Here is a 17,788-nt window from a genome sequence, read left to right as displayed (position 1 = left end):
ACTCTCCTGGATGCCCTCTCTGACAGTTCGTCATTGCAGAAACTCAAGTTCACATTCATCTGCTTGTCAGTTGCTCATCAGTTGCTCATTGTTGATTTTATCAAGTGTAGCCAACTGAATTCTGTAAAATTAATCTGGAAGACATTCTATCCCAGCTTCCTGAAAAGGTTAGGTGAGGCATTTGCTGAGTATCCAGCCCCTGAGTCAAAAAAAGAGTCTTCTTGAAGCTGAAAGGAGAGTTCAGGTCAGGTGCAACAAGAACTCTGTTGAAAGGGATCAAAGGTAATCCACAAATTGAAAGAGTAATTCTCCACGGTAACCCATTCCAGGTTGAGTTCATTTCTGAGTTTGTTGATGAGATTGAAACTTGGACAGACAGAGGGGAAAGTCTTAGTCTCAGGTTAGAAGGGGAAATTGTGAAGGCACCACCTTATGGAAAACCTTGCAAAGAATCTGAATTGTATGAAAATGATGAGACAACGGAACAGGTCACTGAAAGGTTGCAATCGTGTGAGCCCAGTTGTAGGAATGTAACAATAGAATCACAATGTACTGCATCCAGCCACAACTCATAGTAATGGATAATGATTGTACTTGGGATACGTGCTTAGATGTCTGGAGGACATAGCCCTTACCAATCAAGTTTGGATAGTCATTTGAACAGCACACTTATATACCAGTCACCGGGATTGGCAAGGACAGGCTTTGCACAAACGTTTACCAATTGAAAGCCTTCATTTGTGACCCATGACTGCGGCACCAGCAATTTGCTTGTAAATAATTAAAAATCTGGTGGCATGGTTTGTGTTTTGTGGGAGCTCAACAGTTGATCACTGTCTCACAAAACAAACAGCTAATAGTCATGCATTCTTTACATTACGCCTGTCCCATTCATTTTTTATTTGAAATTTGTTTGCCCAAAGGGTTCCATACTTCCAAGTGCAATTGTTTGCAACATTTTTTTAGTGACGTAGTTTTGACTGAAATTTTTTCAAGGGACACCTTTGTATGTTCTCTTTCTGTAAACAACTGTGGCATATAGCGACCAGTACATGGAGAAAACACATTGATCTTAAATGGGCCTTTGGCATTTTGAAAGCCACCGTAATAGCTTGTGTGTATTCTGTTTCAAAGTCTAACTTTTATAGCATTGCTGGTTTGATGGGAGGGAAAATTTTCAGAAATGTGTCAGGTCAATAAATCCCTTTTAAAGGTTCAACGTACATTTCTTTTGTTATTAATAAATCCATCACACTCCAGTATCCCAACTGGATTGTTATTGTGTATATTCCATTTTTACTAATATCAGGATTATTTTTTCATGAAATGGGTACAGTGTCAGCAATGTGTAAATTCAAATTGTTCATAATAGTTTACTGTTTTAGGGCGTACAGTTTCTTATATTGCCACATGTCATGGTTTCTGTATGTAAAAACTTAATCCATGTCCAAGTAACACCAAAGTAAGGATGATTTCTAGATAAACGGTGATCTCTCGCTCTCTCTCTCTCTCTCTTCTCTCTCTCTCTCTCTCTCTCTCTCTCTCTCTATATATATATATATATATATATATGTATGTATATGTATATATATATATGAATATTCATTACATTTCACACTATTACACACACATATATAAATATATATATATATATATATATATAAAATGTATATATATATATATATATATATATATATATATATATATATTTTGTGTGTGTAATGATATTTTTACTAATAATTTGTAAAACATTTCTAATTTTTATTCTTAATGATTATGAAAAGATGTACTTTGAATGTTTTTATACATCAAAAAGTTCTATTCTGTAAAATCTAAAACATTGAGATGAAATTATCATGTGTAAATTTCAGTGTGTGATATCATAATATATATCTTTGTATTTACTTGTAAATCAGGTTTTGAAAAGAAATGGACAAATGACAAGTCATTGATAATATTTACTTATGCTGTCTTTTGCAAAATTTAAGACCACTATGTACATACTTCAAACTGCTAATTCAGCGGGTCAGAGATGTGAACAACTGATAGAATTCAAACTCCTTTTTTTACCAAATTAATTTTGATTAAATTGTTTTATTGACATTGACATCTTTAAAACTATGACAATGAACGATGGTATTAAAGTTCAATTTTGGTGTTTCAAAACTAACTATCCGTATACAAAGTACTAATGGGCATTTGAAAACTGATATTGAAATCAAAATGTACCTGTCAAAAATAATTTGAACTGCAAAGTCATGATATACCGGTACTTAAAATTTGCATTAGGGAAAGACTGCATTAACTTGCATGGTACATGAAACCCGGGTCCTTGCCTGACTAACTCGGGTGACAAACAGAAGACCCCCAAGGTGTGAATTCTCCATTGTTATGTTTACCTTATCCAGCTGGTGCCATTGTAGGAAAGGCAGGTCTGTGAAATAAATCCTCCTTTGACCTAGTAGGGAAGTGGGGTATTCCTAAGTTAATGGAGCTTTCCCGTAATGGACTAGGTAATTGTGAATTGTCATCTTTGGGATAAAAAATATCATCATACCAATTTCAATTCGAGAGGCTGTTTCGGCCATAACTGGTATTTGTTTCAAGTTTGCTATCTACAGTGACATCTTTCAAACTATGCAAGAAAACAAACAATAGTATTAAAAAGTTTAGTCCTGATGTTAAAAATATATGTACATGGTACTAATGGGCATTGTAAAATGATATTAAAATCAAAATGAAAGGGAAAAAATCATTTGAACTACAAATTTATTATAAATTTTAATGGGTAATTTTGAATCATTATTATTATGGAGAAAAAATATTATCATGCCCCATTCAGGTTGAGAGGCTGAGTCAGCCATTACTGTAACTGGTATTTGCTATGCATAATTTGCTACAACTGATGCAGGTATATATTTATCACACCAATTAGGTAATTACCATAGCTGAGCAGTTTGCTGTATGCCCTGGCATTTATCGGAATCAGGAGAAGTTGGTTATATTGTCTGAAGACTGATAATGAATCTGCGAAACTAATATAATACCTATACTGGAACAAACCAATTTCGACTATTACCCCTTAATGGGAGAGTTTTGAAAGGGGCAATAAAATATTGAAGAGTGTAAAACACGCTTTGTTTTAGTTATACTTCAAATACAAAAGGAAAGACAGGACACAGAATGACTACAACAGATCATGTTTGACTCTGTACAATATTTTGTTGCCCCTTTCAAAATTTTCCAGTATAGGCATGTCAGTTTCCACAGTGGAGGAGCTGCCTGCTGGGTTTGGTGATTCCTTATCAGTCTTCAGACAATAAAACAGACCCTAGTTTAGGTAAATGCCTGGGCATGTAGCAAACTGCTCAGCTGAGTTTGTGGGTAATTACCACTTTGGTGTGCCAAATATACCAGCTGTAAATACTTATGCAAATAGGCATTCAAGTTTAGCTAGAGCACCCAGTGAGAAATTATGGTTGCTTCAGGTGAGCAAACAAGTAAGGTGATGATGAGTTTTTTTGACTGATAATTGTAATACAGACGCAATATGATCATGTTTTATATTGTCCAAGATGAGAGTATATCAACTCATGGGTACATAGATGAACTGCAGATTGCAAACAAGCAAATGAAACATTTTCCTAACACCTACCTCTCATTTTTGTACATACAATATTGTACTTCCAAAGATGTTACTTTCATGTAAGAATGATTTATATTTTTCTACTGGAACAAGCAATATCATAACTTATAATAGTGTTGCTTTATGCAGCTATGTCTTTGCTGCATTTTATACAGAGCCTAAAGTTAGCCTAAGAATGATTTGTTTTATTGAGTTCAGAAAGTCCAACATTTTGTGCTGTATTTAAAATTAAGCAAGCAACTAAATGTGGTGAATAGCTTAAAGCATGTTGATTGTTTTCTTCAATTTTAATGTTGCATGTGGCAAGTTTTGTAAATTTTTAATGTTGTTTTTTTCAATTTGCATTTGACATCTATAAGTCAGAGTAGGTTGTTATGATGTATAATTACATTTTACCATTACTGATGAATACATTAATGCACTTGTGGTGTATCTTTGCCAACTGCCTAACACAAAGGATATATGAAACTGTGATCTCTGGGAAATGTATGGTTTGACTTATTTGTTTGTAATGGAGTTTATGGATTGCATGCATTACCCTTTCCTTGTTGTATTATAGCCATCATGATGCAGTTGCCTGTATGTGTAGTCTTGGTTACCCAGCCCCCAAGTGTAGTCTGGGTAACCAAGACTACTGCATGTGTATCTGTATTATGCAAGTTACTTGTTCCATGTGACCATTATCTAGATTTATGTTATATCCATATAGAGAGGACACTGAACATCAATGAAATAAGTTTTGTGGATCTATCAAGTCTTGTGTTTTGAATTCAAGCTTTTTAGAACCTTCAGGTGATTTATCTGTGTTTTGTCATACGTCCTTCTGCACCATACGGAAAAAATTTTGATATAAAGACAACTTCGCATGCATGTGTTTTGGAATCACATAGCAAAAAAGAAGAAAAAAGAAAGTATTGCACTTGGTGGTGCAGGGTAAATGCAGCACATTTGAGTGTGTGTAGTCATTCAACTGCAGTGTGATGTGTTCCATCCTGAGCATGTCAGTTTTATACATAATATATTTATTTTACTATTCACTCATGTCTCACATTTACCTTTATCCATGTGTAAACAAATGCTTTATTAGTCCCCATGGACACCGTCCGGGGAGGGGGGGACTTATAGGTTTGGTCATGTCCGTCCGTTCACGCAGGTATCTCAGAGATGCCTGGAGCGATTTCATTCAAACTTGGTACAAGGATTACTCCTAATGTCATACATATGCACGTTGATTTGTTTCACAATGCACTCAAATTTGGCCGTGTAAGAGGACTTTTTAGTTTACACCTCCATAGACTCCCATGTATAAGGCAGTTCTCCATAGACTCCCATGTATAAGTCAGTTCTCCATAGACTCCCATGTATAAGGCCACGAAAAATAAAAATTTAGTCTCTCATCGTGTTCATATTGCAGAAAGGATGCAGTGACACAGTTTTTAGTCCCCACGGATGAAGTCCAGGGGGCTTATAGATTAGGTCATGTCCGTCCGTTCGTCCATCCGTGAGTCCATCCATTCACACAGATATCTCAGACATTTTGACAAAATGTCACGTGACCTCGGTGACCTTTGACCTCAAATATACATATTTGTCCATAACTCAGTAACCACAAGTGCTACAACCCTTCATATTTGGTGTGATGGAAGACAATATGACGCCATATACTTTACCTCATTAATTATGTGCATATCTAATTCTAAGCAAGCCAATAGAGCTGGATGTCTGATTTTTGGTATATAGGGATAACTATAGGATAGAAATTTTTTGACAAAATGTCATGTGACCTCAATGACCTTTTACCTAAAATATACGTTTATGTCAATAAATAAGTAACCACAAGTGCTATGTCCTTTATATTTAGTAGGATGGGAGACCTTATGACAACACACGCTTTACCTCATTAATTATGCACATATCTAATTCTGGGCAAGCGAATAGAGTTAGAGGTCTGATTTTTGGCATATAGGGATTAATTGGCAATACATTTTTTTTCAAAATGTCACGTGACCTCGATGACCTTTGACCCTGATTATACATATATATGCATAACTCAGTAACCACAAGTTCTATACCCTTCAATTTTGATAGGATATTAGACCTTAAGATGTCACATCTTGTACCTCATTTATTATGCGCATATGTATTTCTTGGCTGGCCAATACAGCTACAGGTCTGATCTTTTTTCCCGATTTAGAACCATAACTTAGACATGCCTCATGTGTTTCAAATTAGGAACAACGACAGAGACCCATGTGCCCATAGATCTCAACATATACTCTCCAGTGATACTTCTTGATGACCACATTTCCCTTTCCCCATCAAGACTAATACTCCTATTACAAGTGGGGACTATGTCATTGTTAATGACTTGTTTTTTGTTATTTTTTTTATTCTACTGGCTACAAAGTTAAATCTTTGACAAGTTTCAATCACAAAACCCTAATAGGAGTGTGTAAAGAAAAGCTTGGTGCAAAATAGAGCAGTTTGAAAAGAAATTATAATTTTCTTCTGAGAACGTTCCAGAAATTAGTAGCACTAGTGATGTCTTTTTGCGTGCTCGTCAGTTTTATCTTTTTTTCAGAACACAAATGTAGGTTGGCAGTGCAAAGTTTTAGTAACACCCCCCCCCCCCCCCACGCCAGACTGTCATTTGTGGCAGCAAATACTACCAGCAAGAGAATCTAAATTCGGGAACTTCAATGCTGGACGAAAGACTGGTTTTATAGGTATAATAACAGTTGCACTGGTATTGCCATTCTAAAAAAGAGAGTTTGAGAGTTCTGATATGGTGGTATGTGCAAACAAAGGGAGGCAAACTTACTAATTTACAGGCCTTGCAAAGGGTTAATGGATCAAAGCAAAATGTTTGTTTTTTTATGGGGGATAACGTTTTACGATTGATGAATGGGGGAGTCAAATTTTACAATATAATTTGAAGGTTGGGGGTCGCTTTTTTGCATTTCATATGTCGCATACGTTCCACCATTATTGTTATTAAAAAGATTCATGAAGCTAAAGCTGCTTTTAGCTCATATTAGGTATGTATATAAATACCAAAAAGAGCTTATATGGTGAGTCATTAGCGTCTGTTGTATGTATGTGTGTATGTATGTATGTATGTATGTATGTACGTATATGCAGATGTATATGTCCGCCACACGCAAAAACTCCCAAACTGCCCCACCTACAATCACAGTATTTGGTGTACAGGTAGACCAAGGGGTTGAGATATGACGTTCAAATGAACATGTCAGTGTCAAAAATATGCAAATGAGGTAAGAAAAGGGGAAATCCTGCAAATATGCGGGAGTGGTAGCATTAAAGGGAAACCTAAATCCAGCGAAATTCATCTTTTCTTTTTAAATCAACCTTGAATAAAATGCAGCTCCAATTTGCAACATAATTGTACACGCTGACGACTAGGGCGCGACGAAAAGAGAAGTTGAAGTAGACGACATTTGTGATAATTAGCATGGAATTCCATGAGCGCGAAAGGGCTCATGGGAGAGGCGTGCGTGACGTCATCGGCGATACAGACGATTGTCGCTTGCAGCTGGAGGAGTACTGTGAACAGTTCAACGCGTTCGTAAGATGTCACGGAGAGTTTGGACGGCGATATTTCTGACATCAAGTATTACTTTCGCCCCGACTGAAATCAAACCTTACCAATTTGAACCAATATGTGTAATAATAGAAAAAATCTCCACACATCTTTCATATCTTTGTTGTTTGCGTTTTGTGTATGATTCCGTTGAGGCAGTCACTGTGCTTGTATAGACCCCGAACAAGATTACTCTGCGATCCTTCAACGCTACGTTTCTCAAACAGAGTTTTCGTCATCAGTCGCTTAAAATTAATTTTTCATTTGTGAATGATACGGAATGATTGACTGATTTCATGTGTTAGCATGTAAGTTGAGCTTGGCCAGATCTTTAAGGTTGCGGTCCATTTTTCATGAATTTTGTTTGTTGCAAGATACTATTTATATTGTTTGACATGTTGAAAGATACTGATATTTGGGTGACCATGCATACATTCGACCCCGATTTTAGACATGATACATGAAACTATGGCGAAAATGAATGAATGGTCATGACCACTAATTCATTTTCACGATGGTTTCACTTAATTTGTCTACAACCGGGGCCGAATACATACATGGTCACCCATTCGTGATTTCGATGACGTAAAATACAGACAGTAAATGTAGGAAGTTATATTCATGAAACAGATTATCCAATACATATTATTACTTAACACATATGAAAGTGAAATCAGAACGTCGTATAAAATCAAAGAGCAGCATCAAGCAAACTTGTACTCGGTGATCGACTGATTGTTCTCCAACAATTCCCAGCCTTCAGTTGTTGTCCGTCCGTATATCCTTCATGATGAGATGGCCTTGATTCAGTGCATAAAATTACACTGTGTGCAAAACGAAGGAATATTGTCATCTCACAATAGGTTGATAAAGTTAAAAAACAAGTTTGGTGCAGTAAAGATAATGCGTTACTAAAGTGCCTTGGCGTTTTGTATGGTTTTCATATTCTCGGTGATAAAGGAACACAAAATTAGTGTCATTGCTGAATTAGCTGTTATTACACCCTGTTTCATATTTTGAATAAAAAGTGAAACGAGGTGAAGAATGTAGACTAAGTCTGTAGCGCTGCACTTTTGTGAAATAAAACGTGCTACTTTTTGTGCGCTCTCCTATCTATATGCCATTGTACCTCCCTCCCTCCCTGCACACATGCACGCATGCATGCATACATACATACATACATACATACATACATACATACATACATACATACATACATACATACATACATACATACATACATACATACATACATACATACATACATACATACATACATACATACATACATACATCATTCATTCATTCATTCATTCATTCATTCATTCATTCATTCCCAGTAGAGTGACAAAAGACATGAATGCAATTGGATAGGCATATAGACAAAAGGTACCTGTACATTCCAATGAACCCGTAGACGAAGTATCAAGGGCCAGACACGTTTCAACAGTGTCGCATTTCTCCCTCCCACAGCAATGACTGCCAGTCAGAAGTCTGATACAGAGTTGGTTGTAATTTCGACAGTTCTCAGTGTCTGGCTGGACGATTGCAACCACATCCTTGATGTCAATTCTAGAACGTAAGGGAATGCGGTCACTATAACGCAGACAGTGTTGCCTAGCAACAAACCCATTTGAAATACCATTGCCTTTGAAATAAATGATAAACCCTCCGAAGTAATGGCTACAGTGTAGATCTTCCATGTCGATATCGGTGTCAATGTCAATGTCGATCGTTATCTGGGTTGGGTACAAAGGATTGTATCTAACAGCACCAGCATCGTGTATAACGAAATTTTTGATATGTACTTCTGAAGCTAGAGAGAGAGAGAGAGAGAGAGAGAGAGAGAGAGAGAGAGAGAGAGAGAGAGAGAGAGAGAGAGAGAGAGAGAGAGAGAGAGAGGGAGGGGAGAGATTTCAATAGCGATATGTTCATGAAATAGTACTTGCATGAATATTAATATCCAAGATTATAAGGCAATTTCTTAAGTCAAAAGCACCGTTATATAACATCTTTTTTAATTTCGTTCATCAAAATTGAGCCAATTCGCAACAAAGGATCGATTATGCATTGCCCATTACCAAAGAAGTAATAAGGAATAACGAATCTTGCCCATAGACCACAGATCATGCCATTCCTTAAATCATTGGTTGTGAGTTGGCTAATGTAGACTTCATAGGTTTCGAACTCAAACCTCTGAGAAAGCGAATCTGACATCCTAACCTTTGACATTTAGAAGAGTGTATCCGTCACCCAGCAAGTTACTGGAATTATATAATTGGCAATGCAAGACCAGAATTAAAGCAGAAGCAAAATTTAGTGTAAAAGTAACACTGCATAAAACCCTATAATACTTACTGTATTAACATGGATTATTGCCTGTATTTTAGCTGAAGAGTGCATATACAGATGAATACATTCACGTGTATTATACTACAATACAGGCAACTGGAGTGAATTTATCTGAATTATTGGGTTTTCATGCAGTGTAAGTATGTTACATACCATTAACTTTGTACAGGTACAGTGTGGAGTAAAGAGAGCAACTAACACGGCTTTCCTGTAAGATAACGCAGAGAAGGATCATTATAGACTGGCCCTCAGTCGCCTGGCTTTTCTCGGCAGCTGAGTTACTGCCTGTGGGCCATGGCATTCACCCAACGCTACAGGCGACAGCCTGCAACTTAGCATGACGGTTTACTGGTGCTTAGTCCTTCAATTTATATTATGTTTTGATACTTATACGCCCACAGACTTGGAGCAATTCAAGAATATTGGAAAAACTTCAAAAACTAAACCGACAAGTCATTTGCTGCTATCTGTAAGCAGAAAGACCTGATTATCAAACACAAAGACACATTTCTACACAATTCAGCCACAGTTTTCAAGCCGTAAACATGCTTATACGATGCTGTTTATATTATCACTGAAATAAACATAATTATTTACAACAATAATGTATTTTCTCTTTCAAATTATGTTGCTTGTACCTACCTAGCACCAATCATCTTTAAGAGGGAACGGTGAACCAGACAAAGAGTGTAATAAGCAAGATTAGTTTCAGGTAATGTCCGTAGTGCAACGAAATAACGCATGACGCAATTAACTGGTAGTGCGATATACCCTGCCCGTGCTATAAATATCCGCTTTGTACGTGTAAAAAACATTTGGTAAGAAACCAATTTTGGCATTCCTTACGGCAACGGATATACCATATTAACTTCCGGCCTATAAACACTGACTTAAAATCAAATATCTCGCTGTATTGTACATCATTAACATTTGCTTAAATTAAATTACGTGTTAATATTTTTATTCACTTGTGTTTGTATAAAGAGTGTGGCACTTGATGTTCTTACGAATACAGAAATTTAGTGGTCTGTATTTATGCACCATTTGTAATGTTTATCGTCGTCAACGACAAGATGCCAACGAAAGAACGCTTATTAAAATGTGAAGATATTAACTGATATTACATGACTAGCTCAATTCCTCTGGACAATGATCATATTGGGAAAATACAGTCATCAAGTCACGTTTACTAGACATTGCGCTTACGCTTTATGTAAGGAATTATAGGAATGAGTTTTTCGCTTTTTCTTGCTTTTTAATCCCCCTTTTTTCTAAAAGGGGTATATCTATCTCAATTTCTTCTGATGAGACTTTGAGTCATTGCATTGTTTGTCAGTCATCTGTACAAAACACATTTCGATGCCTTTTAATTACTTATCTCTGATTTGTATGTAAGCAGCGATAAAAATAAGAGTTATCATGACTTAAACATGTTGACCTATTCAGTACATTTGCCCCCACCTCACAACCCGTTCACCTGTTAAAGTATTTCTACCTCCAATAGACACCGGTTTAATGACCAGTTTTGACCTCTCTATTATAAGGCCGGATTCAAATTAAGCACACACGCACAGAATCAGTGTTGTCATGACTAAAAGGCACCACTCATCGGCCTTCACAGAAAAATTGAGGGAAACACGAATAATACTTTGTGTTCTACAGTTTACTTTTAATACCCATTATGTTGTTATACGGAGTTGTTTTTTCATATTTATTTCGTTAAATCAATAGAAGGATACATACCATAATTTAAATATTAGAACACGTTTGGCAATAATTATAGATACACACCAATGTCTATATGTATCAATATACATTATTTTACAAGGTTTCTTTTCCAAACCTCATGAATGTATCTGTTAACAAGTGTGGATAATATTTATAAAAATGGTACTTGATGATATAATTAAAGTCGTCCTCTAATATTCTTTTACATGCTGTTTATTTAAACATTTGTATTATCATATTATACAACACCAAATGAATGTACTCTACACCAAAGAAATGCGTTTACTTGAAAGTGATATAGAAACGCCGAAAAACCAAAATTATCTTTTTAACGTAAAATCCACGTTTTCGAGTGCGTAAGTTTGTGTATACAGAAATATCTGCCTTCGTCTTTTGTCGCCGTCTAGTTTCATGAATATAGGTCATGTGGCATGCACGTGCCAATAAGACTCAGTCATTAGTGAAAATGTTTTGAGTCGTTACCGTGCCATCTTCGAGCTCGAAAGGTGGTGCAGATAAATTTCTTATTTTTTTTTCAGTTATGGAAATGAATGGGTAACAACAAAGGTTTGTTTCTCCCTTGGGACTATAATAACCCCTAAACAATCTTGTTTCACTTGGCAAAGAAATTATGCGTACATTCTCAATTAAACAGATTCTTATATGATAAAGGCATTAGGTTCAGTTGCGTTGATTACATATTTTCTAGAATAAACTCATGATAGCACGTAAATTCTGGATACTGCTTACATGTTCAATGATGATCTGAATAAACTGTTAATCGTAAAAAGCGTCAATCATGGTGGGAAGGAAAGTCCTTTGTTTCTCATTCAATAATGTCAGGAAATGTTTTCGAAAATAGCGACATGTCCGTAGGTTGCTTCCGGTTGATTAAATTACTGTCAATGAAAGGAGGAAGTAAACAGGAGAGGAAAGAAAGAAAGAAAGAAAGAAAGAAAGAAAGAAAGAAAGAAAGAAAGAAAGAAAGAAAGAAAGAAAGAAAGAAAGAAAGAAAGAAAAAGAATGAATGAATGAATGAATGAATGAATGAATGAAGAAAAGAGTGTAAGTAAGTAATTGACTTCAGAGGTATGTTCTGTGCTTCACATTCAAAAGAATTCATAGCATCGTAAAAAATATCTTTACCAAACATAATGGTCGACGAAATATATATGTATATGCCAATCCGCAATACTGTAGACGAGGAGAGGATTGGAGTTCACTGCATGCTGGAGAATTGTCAATAGTTTGTGTAAAAATAAAACCATTGTTCAAAATGTTTAACATCAAACCCGTTTCTAATTGTACACTCAGAGTAATATCAAAAGACCAAGCGGAGAAGTCTATAAGATATTTAAGGATGAAATACTTACATTGTTCTGTACCTGACTTCTTCGGCTCATTTAGGAATCCTAGGGATAAATAAATAAGTTCAGGAAAAGTGATCACTTTATATTATTGCTTTGTTTTATGAGCGACACAAAATATCTGCATCTTGTATGCATCTGTTGCAATATTCAGTGACATAAAGCATCAATATCAACAGCCACATGAACAATAACGGTCACCATAGAAGATATTTACAAAGCAACGACAACGACTACAACAACAACAACAATAAAGAAACCAGTAATATTTTACACACGCAATAACAAGAACAGCAGCGACAACTACACCATCACCACAAATAAGATGATGATGATGATGATCATCATCATCATCATCATTATTATCATTATCATCATCGTCGTTCTATGTATTATTTACCTGAGCAATCTAATTCACCAGGGGATGAATCATGGAAGGACAAACAAGTTTCAAGGTTGTAACAGTAATGGTCTCCACAGCAACCGTGATCTTCAATGAGGAGTCTAACACAAAGGTAATGGTAATTATCACAGTGGTCGACGTCAGGTTTTATGTCAGCTACGGCATCGCTTATAGTAGTTGTTTTGTCTATAGGGATTATGTCTCCAAACAACAGACGAGTCTGGCTGGCGACGAACCCATTTGAGATCTCGTTTCCTTTGAAGTATACGATCAGTCCTTCAAAGTAGGGGTCGCCACAGGACGTGCCGTGTACAGCTACATCAACATCGAATGTTATTTTGGTAGAACGGTTTGGTTGATATTTGATGTTATGTACATCTCTGATAACAAAATTTGTGACGTCTACGTTCCATCCTGTAAAGTAAAGCATATGTACGCCATTATAATATTAAGAACCAAAAGAAAACAACAACAGTATATAAGTAAATATAACTGTAATGTAATTTCATTGTTCATAGAATCAGAGATACTGCATTTTTATCGCAATCAACACTATGATTAAATTTCGATGTCTTTATCGTCATCCTCAAGACCAACGTCAATAGTTTAAAAGCTCCCAAAACAAAATGGAAATTACATGGTTGTAAATGCAGATACCTACCTTGGACACTGAATTGTGCTGTGCAACAGCAGATCACGACCAATGCAAAAAAGCTCCTGTTAATAAAAGTAGAGGCAATAGTGAATAATTACGTTCACTAAGATCTCGAAAGCGCAAGATGAAATTACATCGCAATGTTCAGGTTTTATTCATAAAGTCTGATTTACTTCCTGCGGTCATCTTTTAAGTCTGCGGATCTCCATTCAAAACTTGGTGAATATTTTGACTGAGTTCAACTTAAGTGCTCTTGCCTTGTACTACTCAAAAACATAATATTTGAGGTTACTTGCCATCATGATGCTCGATTTTTAACTTTTCAGGGAAATGTTTACTCTTTCAGAATAATGGTTTGTGGCGCTCTTTGATAGATATAATTAACCAAGGCGGACTGTCTCGCAAGGAAAAAACACTTGCTAGATTACAAACAAAACAAAAGGCTGTTGTCCTTCGACAACCCTCTTACAAATTTGAACACACTTGATCCCGAGAATTTATCCCAAGCCATTTACAAGACTTGGCTTCGACTGTAACAAAGCCACAACGTTCGCTAATACATTTACAAATTACAATAGGTTAAAAATTAAAAAAAAAGTTGCAGCTATTTAAAAAACGGAGGATTTACAGCTCTAAAAACTGCTATCGACATCTCTATAATCACTACAGAATGTTTATACGCACGTCGTAAAAAGGTAGCATCGAACATCTGCTTGCTTAAACGCACTATACGGGTTAATCATTAAAAAGATATTTAAGATTAATTTTATCATCGCTCGAATTTTGGTTAAATCTGTGATTTCTAAATACTATCACGTTCAAAACCTTTGTAGCAAGATAAAAATCACGTACCTTTCAATATCCATTTTCTGGGATATACAAATTTCTTCAAGTAGCAAATGTGGAATCTTAGATTTCAAACAGCCTTTACTTCCGGCGTTTCTTTCAAAGCAGTAACGGCACAACGGGCGCAATAAACAGAAAATGATGTTAATGCTTACAGAGAATGAGGGAGACTAAATTGAAGAAAAAAACGTCAAATTTATTGACTTCAACGCAATTATTCTCCGTCTGAATTACTGAGAAGTTGCCAAGTAACTCTATGTCTGTCTGCGCTCGCTTGTCTTGATGAATAAGTGCTTTACGATCAATAAATTTAATCAAGATTTTAGCTATTAATTTATGTTTGTTTACCTATTGTACTAGACATGTTGAGAAACTTTTGATTTTGTGGAGGACGTTCTATGTAGAATTAAGAAAGATAATATATAAATATGGATAACTAATGACCCAGTTCCAAGGCCACAATACAACAGCAGAGATGAACATCCGTAGAGCCCACACTGTCATTCTTCTAAAGTGATAGAACTCCAAAGTACCATATTCGGAGAGACGACATGCATGCGGCACAAAAAGCAACAGCAGTGAATCAAATGGAGCCATGTAGTCCACCATAAGCCTGTCGGCTACCCTCACATCTAGTCTCCATTCAGAAAATGAGGCCTTTGTCCCATGTTTAACATGTTGAATATGTTATCAGGTATTTTACAATTTGTTGTGTCGGCCGAAATGCTACGGTAGCCTCTTTTTTGCCATGACCTCCATGACGGCATGTTAGTCACGCTCTCCCGTTTGATTTTGATTGCTACGGCCACTACCAACATAAATTTATCCGACTAATGTGGCTACTACCTACCATTAATGGTTTCAGTACGCGTTACTTAGATAGTAAGATAATTCTAGGACTTCATCCTTTGTGCAATGCCATTGCAAACCCTGCTGTCATTCATAATCACTGTAAGGTTGTCTACTATTTCAAGCATCAAAACTAATCTCAGGGACTAATAAGTTGTACAGCAAAGCTGCTAGTACATCTTGGCAAGCTTTCAAAAGTATCACAATCATTTGGAAATCCAATTTACATTCCTAGATCCGTAGCTACTGCTAATTTCAACACATGTGAAACGACAGTGGTAGTAAAAAGTGGCCGAAATGTATGACACGGTGAGAAACACATTCCTTTCGTTTTTACTTGACTTTGCGTAAATGCGTTGTTAACTGCGTATCACTAGCTGTTGCCGTTTTGTTTACAAATACCTAAAATTTATGGCATCATGTGACGTTTTTACATAAGGCATATGCGTTCCAAGGTTCTTTTGTTGACATGTTTACAGACACCGGTACAATATATTTAAACACAGTTTCGAGGTATTTCATAACAGTTCTGTCGGGGAAAGTCCGGTCTCCGAGTCTCTATTCTTTGATTTCCCAATGTCGAAACACTATAAAATGTTCTCCACTTATCAGGCGACGAGTGTGAAGCCTATTAATTTACAGTGTACTTAAGTACAGTCAGGCATTATTTAAACGAGCAAGCCAAACTTACAAAAATAAACGTTGATGTTTTTTAAACGTGTTTGAAATGCTGATAGGGGTTTTAAAACGTACGTTTTAAGAGTGGTTTTTGTGCTCAGTCCCCCATTTTAGAAAAATCTGAAATGGGCTATGAAAGTAAATATAAACTTATGAGTATATTTTTTCTATTTAAAGGCCTAAAATATTACAGAACCCGTCCCCTCTATACAACTGACTTTGAATTGAGACTGTGAATATGTGAATATGAAAATGTCGGGATGGATCATAAGATGAATGACATACAAATGCTTTTGTTCAACAGACTTAGAGGGACAACTCTTATGGTGTTCTGGTATTTCAACGAGCATAGTTACAAATATTGTCATACAATCTGCCTTTCAGCAAGAACGTGGAAACTAATATCGGATTTACATTCCTTCAACTTGTTGACAAACACTTTGCAAAGGGGTTTGAGCTTCATAAGATCTTTACAAGGCCAAGGTATCAACGGGGGACAACACGGAGAAGGTCTACATCGGACTCACATATAACACCTCGGAGACGCGATTCACTGATCACATGCAATCGTTCCGTAACTTAAGGTATCAACAGTCAACGGAGCTGTCCAAGTACATCTGGACATTGACACAAAGGAACCAGGTCTTTGACATTTCGTGGTCATTTATTGACACAGCATCAAGTTACTCTAATAAGCAAGTGATGTAATCTTTGTATATCAGAAAAACTGCAAATTACCAAAGCTGACAAATCCACGCTGTTAAACAAACGCTCGGAGTTGGTTTCAAATGTCGCCATAAAAACAATTATCATCTATCAAAAATCTATGTAAAACCACCTATAAATAGAATGGTACGTCCCGATCATACATATATAAGAGCGTTGAGCTAGTATTACTTTGACTTCATCTGTCTAATGATTGCAGGATGCATGAAAATTGAGTAACAGATACCATTTCTTTGTACTTGAAGTATTTTTGTTATATATATATATATATATATATATATATATATATATATATATTATATATATATATATATATATATATATATTATATATATATATATATATATATATATATTGACGAATGAACAGTGTCCCATGCGGGACTCAAACCCACAACCCCTAAATACATTTCAGTTGCTCTACCCAACGGAGCCGATGGAGCTGATGTGGCGGTCTCTTAGATTGGGCCATTATTCATTTTACTGTGTGTGTGTATATATATATATATATACATATATAATATATATATATATATATATATATATATATATATATATATATATATATATATATATATATATATATTATCCATTTTTGTAACGAGACTATTGTAATTTTTACTTGAAGGATGCCCTGCTTTATGTAATCAAATTATTCTGTTTTTTAATATTCACGGCAAAAGCATATGTGGGCTTAAATATACCCAAGGAATGGTGCTTCGTAATGTCCCTTGATCACGCCAAAGAAGGAAGTTATTGACGTCCCAAAATGCGGGGGACGCATGCGTAATGAAGTGTAAACACTATGCAAAGTGTAGCATTACTTAACTAAAAATTTATTTGTACTATCAACGTGCTGAATAACTTTAGCTAAGCTTTAAGCCTTGCACAACATTGATGTCAGCAAGGCGTGTAGTTGATATCGACCGTCGCCATTC

At 35.9% G+C, this 17,788-nt stretch overlaps 1 long non-coding RNA gene across 1 annotated transcript; it reads right to left on the bottom strand.

Annotated features, from left to right (window-relative positions):
- Window positions 1-13,100: 13,100 nt before the first annotated feature.
- Window positions 13,101-15,811, bottom strand: LOC139124008 (uncharacterized). The gene is made up of 3 exons (XR_011549830.1): window positions 14,605-15,811; window positions 13,759-13,814; window positions 13,101-13,511 (listed from the first exon to the last, which is right to left on the bottom strand). It is a non-coding gene; the product is annotated as an uncharacterized lncRNA (long non-coding RNA).
- Between the last annotated feature and the right edge of the window lie 1,977 nt (window positions 15,812-17,788).

The sequence above is a fragment of the Ptychodera flava genome, assembly GCF_041260155.1.
Source record: "Ptychodera flava strain L36383 chromosome 23 unlocalized genomic scaffold, AS_Pfla_20210202 Scaffold_23__1_contigs__length_28996876_pilon, whole genome shotgun sequence".
Lineage (NCBI taxonomy): Eukaryota > Metazoa > Hemichordata > Enteropneusta > Ptychoderidae > Ptychodera > Ptychodera flava.
Note: the sequence above shows the minus strand (reverse complement) of the source record. Positions and strands in the feature narration are given on the sequence as shown.